Here is an 11,027-nt window from a genome sequence, read left to right as displayed (position 1 = left end):
TTTTTAATATAATATATTTTATTTTATAATTATATTTTATATAATTATGTTTTATTATATAATTTAAATATTATATGTTAGTCCTATGTCTGATGAACAGTTGGAAAAAATTTTTCCCATTTGTAGATTATCTCTTCATGCTGTTGGTTATCTCCTTTGTTGTGTAGAAGATTTTTTAAAAATTTGATATGATCTCATTTGTTGATTCTTGGTACTTTTTCTTGTGCCATTGGGATTCTGTTTAGAAAGTCCTTGCCTATGCCAGTCTTCAAGAGTTTTTCCTGTTTTATTATCGAGCAGATTGTTTCTATTTTAGTCTCCTGTCTTTATTAACAGAGATGATTCTTTAGTTGTTTCATATTACTTATTTATGCCGTTTTTCCCCTTAACTAAATTAGAAAACAGTTTTTTTTTTTTGCTCTTTTGATGCTGCTGTACCTTTGCTTTCTCTTTTGCTGTCTAATCACCGTTCATTTAATAGCATCTTTCTTTCTGATATTACCCTAACCCCTTAGTGAAGAACTTCATGTGTCAGTACACAGCTTGCTGGTTTATTTTGTGGGGCTGAAAGGACAGGGTGACAGGCTTAGGGGGTTTTGTCCCATTACCTCCTTGAAATTAGCAGAGATTGGCTCTTGGTCAGTTGGGTCAAAAAGGGCTTTGGATTTCAGACAGTGATGTCAGGTTTTAGCACTATCCACACAATTAACATCAGAAGAGTTTGAAGAAAACACATGTACATCTCTGATAGGCCCAGTCACATTCACCACTTACTTGCAATCAGGATTTTCCTGCTTCCTTTAAAAAACTACTATATAGGGGTACACTTCCCAGTATATATTTCTTCCTCTGAATGAGAGAAACAGCATTTCACACTGATTAAATATTTTTAAGAGAGTTGAGTATTAATGAGGGACAATAAAGGGCTAGCACTGGTGAAGAAGGAGTGGATCCTTGAAAAATTTTAGGAAGAAATTGAAAGAATAGAAAGGGAAGACATACTGGTAGTCTACCATTTATATGATGACATACAGCTTTTGTTTTCTTTTCTTTTTTGAGATAGCATCTCACCACGTAGCACAGGCTGAGCTTGAACTTGTGTACCCAGGCTGCCCTCAAACTCACAATCCTCCTGCCTCAGCTTTCCAAGTGCTGGAATTACAAGCATGAACTACCACATTTGATTCCCGTTTTCTTTTTAAAGCACCATAAGGAACAAAATGTGTTTGGATTTCTGATAGCCCCAACGTTGGGAAATGGAGTGGGGCAGGTATTCTGGAAGATATGGACTGAGAAACATAGCGCTTGGAGTTTATTTCCTTTGGAAAGGAAGCTCTCGACCTGACTGACGACAGCCGTAACAATGAAACAGCTGATAATGGAATTTTTTAAAACTTTTTGTTGAATTCCTGTAATGCATACAGTGTTTTGAGAAGATTTTGAGACAAACTTGATTAAGAGGTAAGTCGTTTCAGCTGGCATAGTCTTCCTGAGAGTTGCCAATATTGGTTATATTGATTTCCTATTTTAGGACCCAAGATACAATGTATGTTTTAATTTATCTCATCACTCCTGTGAGGCACTTTCTAGCATATGCTATTGAATTTGTTCAGTAAAGGCATATCTTTATTTTGAAATCCATGAAAGCTGGTATTAAAGGCAAAATAAATACACATCAGGAAAAATAACATTTTTCACAACAGATGTGAGAGCAAAGAAACTGCTGACATGTTTAGTAGCAGTGGATAAACTGAATGTTTTAGTTTGGCCCAGCACCCAGAAAATACAGATGTGTATCCAGATGCAAACGTCTAGAGTTTGCAAAATAAAATTTGTATTGGACATTTTGCAAGACCTCTGGTACTTCCTGCTTGACAAAAGTACCCCTGAAAGCCACCTATCTCATAATGTTTTGGCAGTTATTCCCCCATTAATATCCAAACAGTGCAGAAGGGCACAGTATGAAAAGAAGAAAGGAAAAGGTGGGAGAAAGGGAGGGAAAGAAGATAAAGGGAGGATAGAGGGAAAAGGGGGAAGAGGGGAAGAAATTGGGAAAGAGAAAGGACAGGGGGGAAGGAGAGGAGAGAAGGACAAAGAAAGAAAACACAATAAAAGACAAAATAGAAATGAGAAGTTTTCATTTTTGACATTTTAATGTGGATTCAAAGCAGTGGGTGTGGCCTAGAATATGAGATGCCATGTCCTCTTTCTGTACCCTAGATTATTTTTACTAGTTGTGAATAAAGTGAGCATTCCTCACCTCTTGCAAACATTTATTTAAATACATAAGACTCCAGTTTAATTTCTTGATTGTCCTTTCCCTCGTTGGAAAGCACCTGACTGCAGTCTTAGCCAAGCTTAGAATTTATCTTTTATTTATGCAAAACTCCAAATCTTAAAGTTTGGCACAGCCAAGTGTGGTGGTGTGCAACTACAATCTAAGCTACTTGAGAGGCTGAAGCAGGAGGATAGCAAATTTGAGGCTGGACTAGGCAACTTAGAGAGACCCAGTTTCAAAATTAAAAAATAGAAAGGGTTGGGTATGTAGCTCTGGTAGAGTGTTTGCCAGATGTGGATGAAACTGTGAAGGAAAAAAGAAAAAAGTCAGGCTTAATGCAGTAATTTATTATTTTAATAATAATTATTTAGAATAAAAATGCATTAAGGACTTTCCAAAAATCAAGACTTGGGCATTTTTTCTATTCTGAGGTGTATGGCTCATCATTCAAATTATTGATTCAATACTCTCCCTATTTCATCAGTAATGTTTAAAAAAATAATACTAATAGCTGTCGTTATTCAAACATGTCAGTACTGTGCTAGTTGTTTTACATGATTATAGTAACAATAGCAAAGTTTTCTACTTACATTATTTTAACTCTTTCAAAAAATCTCTTGAAGTCAGTCTCACTGTTATACCCATTTTAAGGATGATGGAACTACCACTTAGAAAACTTGAGTGACTTTCAGTAAAATTCTTAAAACCGAGTGTAATGGAGGCAATCTGCTGTGAGTTCTTTTCTTTTTTTGTATTGTTAAGATTATTTTTGTAAACTTGATCAGAAAGCAAAAGGCCTTGGAAGTTGCAATGGCATTTAGTCCATAAATCTGATGGATCTTGGGTGATTTGTTGATGCCCTCGATCCTAACGCTACCCTTGGAGCAGGGGAATGTGAATCTTAGGTAAGTTGCTCAAGCAGCTGACCTTGCTGGTAGCACCAGGATTGCAATACCAGAAGACACTGGAAACCAACAACCCAGCACAGAACCCTGAGTCAAAACAGAAATTTACAGCACCCCGCTCCAAAGTAGATGTTTAAAACTGGATTTACATCTGATCAAGCCATAAGAGCCAAGCGAAAATGTTATTCACAATTTGAGAATGCAGTCCTCATGGGCCCCTTCTAGTCTGGCTTCTAGCTGTCTTGATTTCACATACTTAAAACTTGATCCTCAAACATCTTTGCTGAGAAGCCATCAACATGGATGAAATGAGAGACATCATGTTGAATTAATGTCCATGTGTATATGTTTCTGGTACAAAAGCAATGCATAAATATATTTTCAGGAATGTTAGAAATAGAACATTTTAAATACTTGTTCCCACCAGCCAAATGTATTATTTTATTATGAATAAATATAGTGCCTGTGAAAATGTGCATATGTTTTGGTAAATTTATGCATTTTACTATTTTTTGAGAGCCACCCAAGAAAACTAGTTTTATTTGCTTCAAATTCATGGCTTAGGGCTCCAAACCATGTTATTCTGCCTAGCCATTTACATCATTCACTAGATGTGCTTTTAAATGTATGTGACAGTTGCTAACATACAAACCCACTCTATAAGAGCAGATTTTCCCAACTCAGTAAATACCAAAGAATGCTTGAGAGGCCCTGAAGGCAGCACAAAAGGAGTACTCCAAAAATTTTTTTGGAATGAGAAACAACAACATCATTGAAATAAATATGTGGTCTCCTAGGGCAACAACTTCCTCTTTTTCTTATTTAATTTATTGGTACATTTTAGATATACAATGTGATGACATTTGTCATTGGGAATTTGTACCTTTACATAACATTATCTTGGTTCTTTTTTTTTCCCCATCCCCCTGCCCTCCCTTCAACCCCTCTGCTCCTCCCTATTTACAAACACTTTGTTTCCATTTTTTAAAAAGTGTAAATAAGGATCAAAATGTATAATGGATAATGTGAAATAGGAAGAACATGTCCAAAGGAGAAGGGGAAATCATAGGGGAAAGGAAAGAAGCAACTACTTCCTTAAAATGTAAATGGAGGTGTTATTTTCTTTGAACATACTAAACCTTATACATTTAGAACAATTATTCTCAAAATTCAGTGTGTAGGAAATCATTTAGAAATTGTAAAAAATACTAATTTGTAGATATCCTGTGCTCTATGTACCAAATAACTCAGTGGCTCTGACATAAGGTCCAAGATTCTTTATTTTAACCAGTTCCTCCAAGAGATTTCAATCACAGGCCATTTTCTATGATATACAGAATGCATTGTTAATAACCACAGTCTGTATACGTAGACAGATAACTACTATTTCATGCTTTCTTTCCTTAAGTCAGCTTGGTATAGCTTAATTCTGTGTTTGGCTTTCTCCATTTTTTTCAGTTTAAGTATATTTAAACCCTTTTTTCTGTGAACTTAAAGCAGTAATTCTTACTAAATTCTTACAGTGAAGTCTGTAAGATTCAGAATTGTAATATCTCTTTATGTGCAGGAGTACAGGATGAAAGCTTTTTCTGTACTTGATTTGTTTCTCACAGCCCTTGGGAAGGAAGCACAATTTTATGGAGACATCAAATTGAACAAAGTCCCATCTTTAAGGGCATTTCTATTCTAGAGAGAGAAAAATGGTGAATTCAAGTAAATACCATTCAATAGCGCTTAAAAAACAATGACATTTCTTAAGTCGTTACACATATCCTTCAAGTCCCCTGAGATATTGAGGTGTTATAAATAAGAAAGATTTTATGTCAAAGGTTTTAGAAATGCAGAACTAAACTTAAATATAGTACTTTATTATGGGATTCATCGGAATCTTTAATATGCTTATATGCACTATCACTCTGAATGAAGGATGATCGCATAAAGTTTTCTGATCTTAGTTGGCACTAGAAATTTTCACAATATTATGTGAATACCAGTGTGATATGCATCAATTTGGATATGTATACCTAGACACACATGAAATATGCAAAGATGTTTGCATATATAGTAAGGAGAAAAGATTCAACAGTTTAAGAATGGCCATACCTGAAGGTAAGAATATTGTTCAAATGATTACTGGGGCCCACCCAAATTTAAGTGGATTCTGATATCTTATCAGCCACAGTTTTTTGTTTTTGTTTTAGTACTACTGCCCCTATTTTTTTGGTCTTAGTTAACTTGAGTAAAGACTAGTGATGAAAATCTGCCATTCCTTTGCACACTAACACAGCTGAAGGCACCTGCAAATAACTAGAAAGCATAGTCATCAGCAGTATTGTCTTTGCTTCTAGACTTTGGAAGAAGTTAGCAATATCTTCATTTAATTTTCTTCAGCTAGAAAATGCTTATAATATGGATACAACAGTGACTTCTCCCAGCCTGAGAGATCGTAAATGTAAAGTAAGAACCTAGCAGCTCTTGGCTGCAGGTGTCTGGGTATGTCCTGTGAGCGGTGTCCTGGAGCACATGCTCCTGAATGCACCACAGAGGCTCTGTGTGGGACATAAAGCACTCAGGGAGGGATCCTTGCAAGGAAAGACTGCCAACAAGCATGCTGATCAAACAGCTTTGGAATTTTTATTTTTATTTATTTTTTTTTTTTTAGCAACTTGGCTAAAAGCCTGCTCCAGCCCAGCATGTTTTGTGGTAGTGCTTGTTCCATTGAGCCTTAACCTCTGAGGGGAAAGAGACTGATAATCTTCCTTCTATGTAACTCCTCCTAGAACTTGAAACTCACTTGGGCCCTTTACCCTTTGGGCAATTAATCACTGTTGTTGAGCTGGGCAGGTCCAGATTTCAAAATCTGGAGCATTAGAGACATGTTTAGCCAAATATTTTTAGAGCTTAAAAGAGGTCTTCCTTTGAGTTTGAAGACGAGACTCCATTTACTTCTCCTTTACTCCAGGTAGCTGGGTCCATAGCAGAAATTCTGTCTATATATTTGCAAAGCATTCAGCTCAGCTAACTGTTCTTGGCATATTGCAAAGTGGGGCTCAGACTCCTTCCTCAAGCTTTCAGGGTATTAACACTAAAGTGGAGCAATTCAGCCCATGGATTCAGTCCTGATTTGCACCAAATCTGGGCAAGATGAAGCTTCTGCTGTGGCTTCTGAAAAGTTCTGGAATGCAAAGAATAGACCCTGGAACAGGTTTTCTCTTGTTAAATGCAACAATTGACATGGGTGTCAATATGTTTGGGGTCATCTAATGAAAGTTCTAAATTCTCTCTTTTTTTTTTTCATCATTCCTTTCCTTAAGGGAGCTTCAATTAATGACTTTCCTGACTTTTCATCTGAAAATCCTTCTTGCAGTGTAATTAGTGACTCACCAGTAGATAATACTGACGTATCTACTTGCTGGGAAATGCTGGACTATACACTTTAGGCAGATGGGCAGTCACTTCAGTGCCTACCATGGGCTGGGCATCATTGTTCTCAGTATCTGAGAAGGCTGAGATAATAATAATAAAAATAATTATTGGCATATGTGACTGCCTTTGCCTACATCACATTTCCTTGTTTCTTTTTCTCCTTCTTTTAATTCTTTCAGAGAAATAGAATGGATGAGCCTAAAACCCTCTGCCTCTTTTTCCATCTGCATTTCAAACATTTCAGGTTGTATTTGACCCTCGGTGCCACAGACTTCCAGTTTTATTTTCTCCTGGAGACTTACATTTGTATCGAATGTGTCAAAGTTTTGAATCACATACTAAGTATGTGCTTATTACATATTTTCCTTATTAAATCTAACATGTTTTTGAAAAATTTTAATGTAGCCTTTAAATGAAATATGAGCATAACCACTGAGGGCACTCTATTAAACAATAATTATAGGATCCTGATTGTTCTGATCAGTGGCTTCTGTCAGATCAGATCAGATTTCCCCTTGCCTTGAGGCAGGGCATGGTGCTGGCTATCTGAGCAGTTACTGCTTTACCTAATGTGCCCACGGTTAAATAATAAATGGAGTCCCCCTGCCTAACCAGTGCTGGTTTTAGATGACTTGGCCAAAAACAAAAAAAAAAACCCAGTGATTTTTCAAACACATCTAAAGATGCACACTACTAACCCAGGAATGATTGGATCCTCCCAGGTTTCTAACTTCTTTATATTTCAGTGGCCTTGAAAATATTTACTTCAAGAAAAATAAATGAATAAATAACATTCTTAAAGATAGGAAAGACATTCATATTTTATGGTTTAAAAATGTAAATGGCAAGCCTGGTGTGGTGTCACACACCAGCATTCCCAGCCCTCTAGGAGGCTGGGATAGGAGGATCAAGAATTTACCAACTCAGGGAGATGCCATCTCAAAAAAATAAAAAGTGGCTAGAGATGTAGCTCACTGTGAAGGATCTGGGTTCAACACCCTATACTGAAAATGGTGTATTTTTTTTTTCTTTAATTCAAAAACAGGTGAGGAAAACATTTTTTTTTTTTGTAACCATAAAAGCTGAGAAACAGAAGGAAACTTCCAGAATAAATGAAACACTATCATGGTTGTGAGTCAGTATTTAATGCATGTTGATTTTCAACAAAAGGGATTTTGATATGCAAATCATTAGATGGAAAATTTTCCTGAAGGAAAGACAGAAATGTTGATAAAATTTGCTCTAGATTAGAGGTGGCATCAACTGATAAGAGCATAAGGCTAGGAATTTGACAGTTCAAAACTAGCCTTCATCTGGTTTTCTTTGGAACTGAGGAAAAATTTAACCTACCTACTTGAAATTTCTTATCTGTAGCATTTTCATCACAATGTGAAATTGACATCATTTTTAGAATTGAATGAGATCAGGCCTAAAGCACTTAACACAGTGCTTGGCCCAGTGTAAAGTTGCTCTTAAAATTTTTATTTTTCTCTTCTGGCAACAGATGTTTGTGGCTGTTTCAGCAGTTTAACCCCCACATGTCTAATAAGGTGCCAAAAATGAATTTTCCATCTTTGCTCCTTTTAACCACACCCTGTTTTAATCATGAATCAGATTTCAACACCATCTCTGAAAGGTGACACCCACTAAAGATTGCTCTTGTGTGGTTTTAAATTTCATTGCATTAAAAACAATGTATCAGCCAAAGGGGGTACTTAGTACCTCTTAAGAGATTACAGTGTTACAGTAATTTACATTAATCTTAAAGAGGAAAAACATGATTTAGAAAACATGGGACTGAGGGCATTTACAGTATGCCTAATTCCAATGGCTTTGAAACAGTATTTCATAAATTGTGCGAGAGAAAAAGTTCACAGTTTATATAACCATCTGCATCATCCAAGACCTCCAAGTAAACCTGTTTCTCTTCTTGTCTGTCTTTCCATCCATCCATCCATCCATCCACCCACTCATCTGACAAAGTAGTCTCAGTGGTGGAAATTGTAGATTATAGAAATTTGTCTTAAAATTTAAATGATTTTAATATTATCTTTACTCCAGATTTCAGTTTTATTTGTGAAACATACCGCAACCATTTAATAATGTAATTAGACCGGATATTAAAAATGGTAGTTTCGGAATAGATCTTATATATTTAGTTATTCACCGTCTGTATCATCTTCTTCTTGTAGAATGATGGAAAACCTAATTAATTTTGGCTTAAAGGAAAAAAAAAACAATAACAACTAACCAGTGTGGGAAATTGCAGGGTTAGATTTATTGACTCTCCTAACAGAAGTATTGGTGTAGAAATGGTTTCAGATGTAACTCTATCCAGAGACTCAACAGATGCTGCTAGAACCTAATTATTACCATCTTTCAGTTCTTTCGCCTGAGTAGTTGCTTCATTCTTAGATTCTATGTGATGGCAACGCAGTTACCTGGAGGCCAAGGCCCATTTGGCTTCAGGTTTACATTCAGCAGGGGAAAAAAAATTATTTTTCTCTCTCTCTCCATGTGTCAAGTCTTAGCAAAAGACTCACTGACTGTTAGAATACTGTGGAAAAAGAAGATTGAATGGATGCTGGGTGCAAGATGTTTGGTTGTCTCTTCAGAGGCTTCAGGCAGAAATGAAACTATTATTTAAATTGGGTCACCCTCAGCTCTCACACTTTTACATCTGTTTGAGCATTTGGAAATAAGCCAAACCCTGTGCCCTTCTCCAGCTGCATCATTATGTGCTAAACAGTTCTCACCGTGTGTTAGGCAAGCTGTGGCCTCTGAAGAAGCAGACACCTCTGGAACTGGCTTTCCTAATGCCTCTTTTATGTAGGTTACCAGATATTCTAGCCTAACATGAAGTGAAAATGACAAGGAGACAAATATGTGTATATGTGTGTATGTACAAAGATAAAAAACAAAGCAAAACAAACAATCAAACAAAACCCCAGAACAACTCACATTGTTGAAATGGCCTGGATCCATGAACATTAGGCTTAGGTAGGTTCATACTTATTCAGACCCACAAAGATGACTTTGGACCATGCCCTGCTTCTTTTATTGGGACAGCTCAGGGAGTTGAATTGATCTTGGTTAGCTGTTCCAACAACTCCTCTAGAATACACATAGCATGTTCTCAGGACACTTCCTGTGACTTCGTAGAATCTCTTAGAACAGAAATGTCAGAAATGGTTTAATTTGGAGTTGGTTATTTTTGGCCAGTATTAATTGCTCCATTACTGTAATCAGAGTGGGTAGTTGCTGTTTTAGTTCCACTCGCATACATATTTATAAAAGCCCTAGATGACTGGCTCAAACTTCTAGCTATTGCAAGTTTGTTTTTCTTCCCTGGTGTAGTACAGAGTTAACATCACATAATCAGCTGTACAACCTAGGTAACATTGGAAGATGTTTAATTCTTCCAAAAACTATGAACTTCAAATTTTTTTTCTCTCTGTTTCCATGTTGAATGGCCAATGACAGAGAAATGTAAAGTCCCCCATGATTAAAAAAAAAGATAAAATTAAGATAATTCTATTTCCTCATACAGGTTATATCCACCTCTAGATATCTGAAGATTGGGTCTGAGCTAGTGAAACCTGATTTGGATATTGAAATCACATGTTCTTTCTTTCCCTTTTAGACCTCTAAAGCAGTATAATGACTTTTTGCTTCAGCATAATTTTATCACATCGGAACGTTAAGAGGAATAAGGCTATCATCTTCATGAAGTCCTTTTAAAATCAGATTTCCCAGATTTGTGCAGGGAGATCTATCCGCTACTTTTTTGTTTGTTAAATTTTCCAAAGAAGTTAAGAAAAGAGAGTTTATGTTTTACCAAGACCCTTGTATGTGCATGTGTGTAGGTGTACCTGAGTAGGTGTATGTGAGATCATAGACTTAGGGCTGCCTTTGACCAAATTATAAGATCAAAGGTGGCATTGGGTAATTTTTATACTTGTATAGGGACAGCTGATTGAATAATAACTGAAAGCTACTCTCAAAGAACAAAGCTTCAACTATTTGTTTGTTTTTTAATCAACAATTCATGAACTGGTCAGCACCCAGTGCACAAAATAGAAAGGACTGCCAGGGAGATAAATGGTGTGGATAATTCCTGGTGTGTGTCCTCTGAGGGTTATATGTGTTTTAATTTTCATCTATTTTTACATGGAATTATATAACACTCTTCCTTCAGGGTTGAACTCACATTAAGTTTTACCTTGAAATATTTCTTAACTGTCTGCTACCTTTGGGTATAGGCAGGTGCTTTCTCCTCTTTTGTAATGATCACCATTTTTGTTTACCCAATAGGCCATCTCTTCAGTGAAGAGATCTTCTAATCTCTTGACCCAGCATCATGAAATATGGTGAGTAGTCAATGAGTTATAGCTTTCATTCTTTTTTTTTTTTTTTTT

General features: G+C 36.3%; 1 long non-coding RNA gene across 1 annotated transcript in view; it reads left to right on the top strand.

The window, feature by feature from the left end:
• LOC104856329 overlaps window positions 1-11,027 on the top strand; it is a 270,278-nt gene that overhangs the window by 107,516 nt on the left and 151,735 nt on the right. The window contains exon 3 of the long non-coding RNA XR_778591.2: window positions 10,924-10,979. This is a non-coding gene — a long non-coding RNA (uncharacterized LOC104856329). The remainder of the gene's footprint in view (window positions 1-10,923; window positions 10,980-11,027) is intronic.

Source organism: Fukomys damarensis, unplaced genomic scaffold, assembly GCF_012274545.1.
Source record: "Fukomys damarensis isolate Sample0158 unplaced genomic scaffold, DMR_v1.0_HiC HiC_scaffold_19, whole genome shotgun sequence".
Taxonomy (NCBI): domain Eukaryota; kingdom Metazoa; phylum Chordata; class Mammalia; order Rodentia; family Bathyergidae; genus Fukomys; species Fukomys damarensis.
This window is presented reverse-complemented; position numbering and strand designations above follow the sequence as displayed.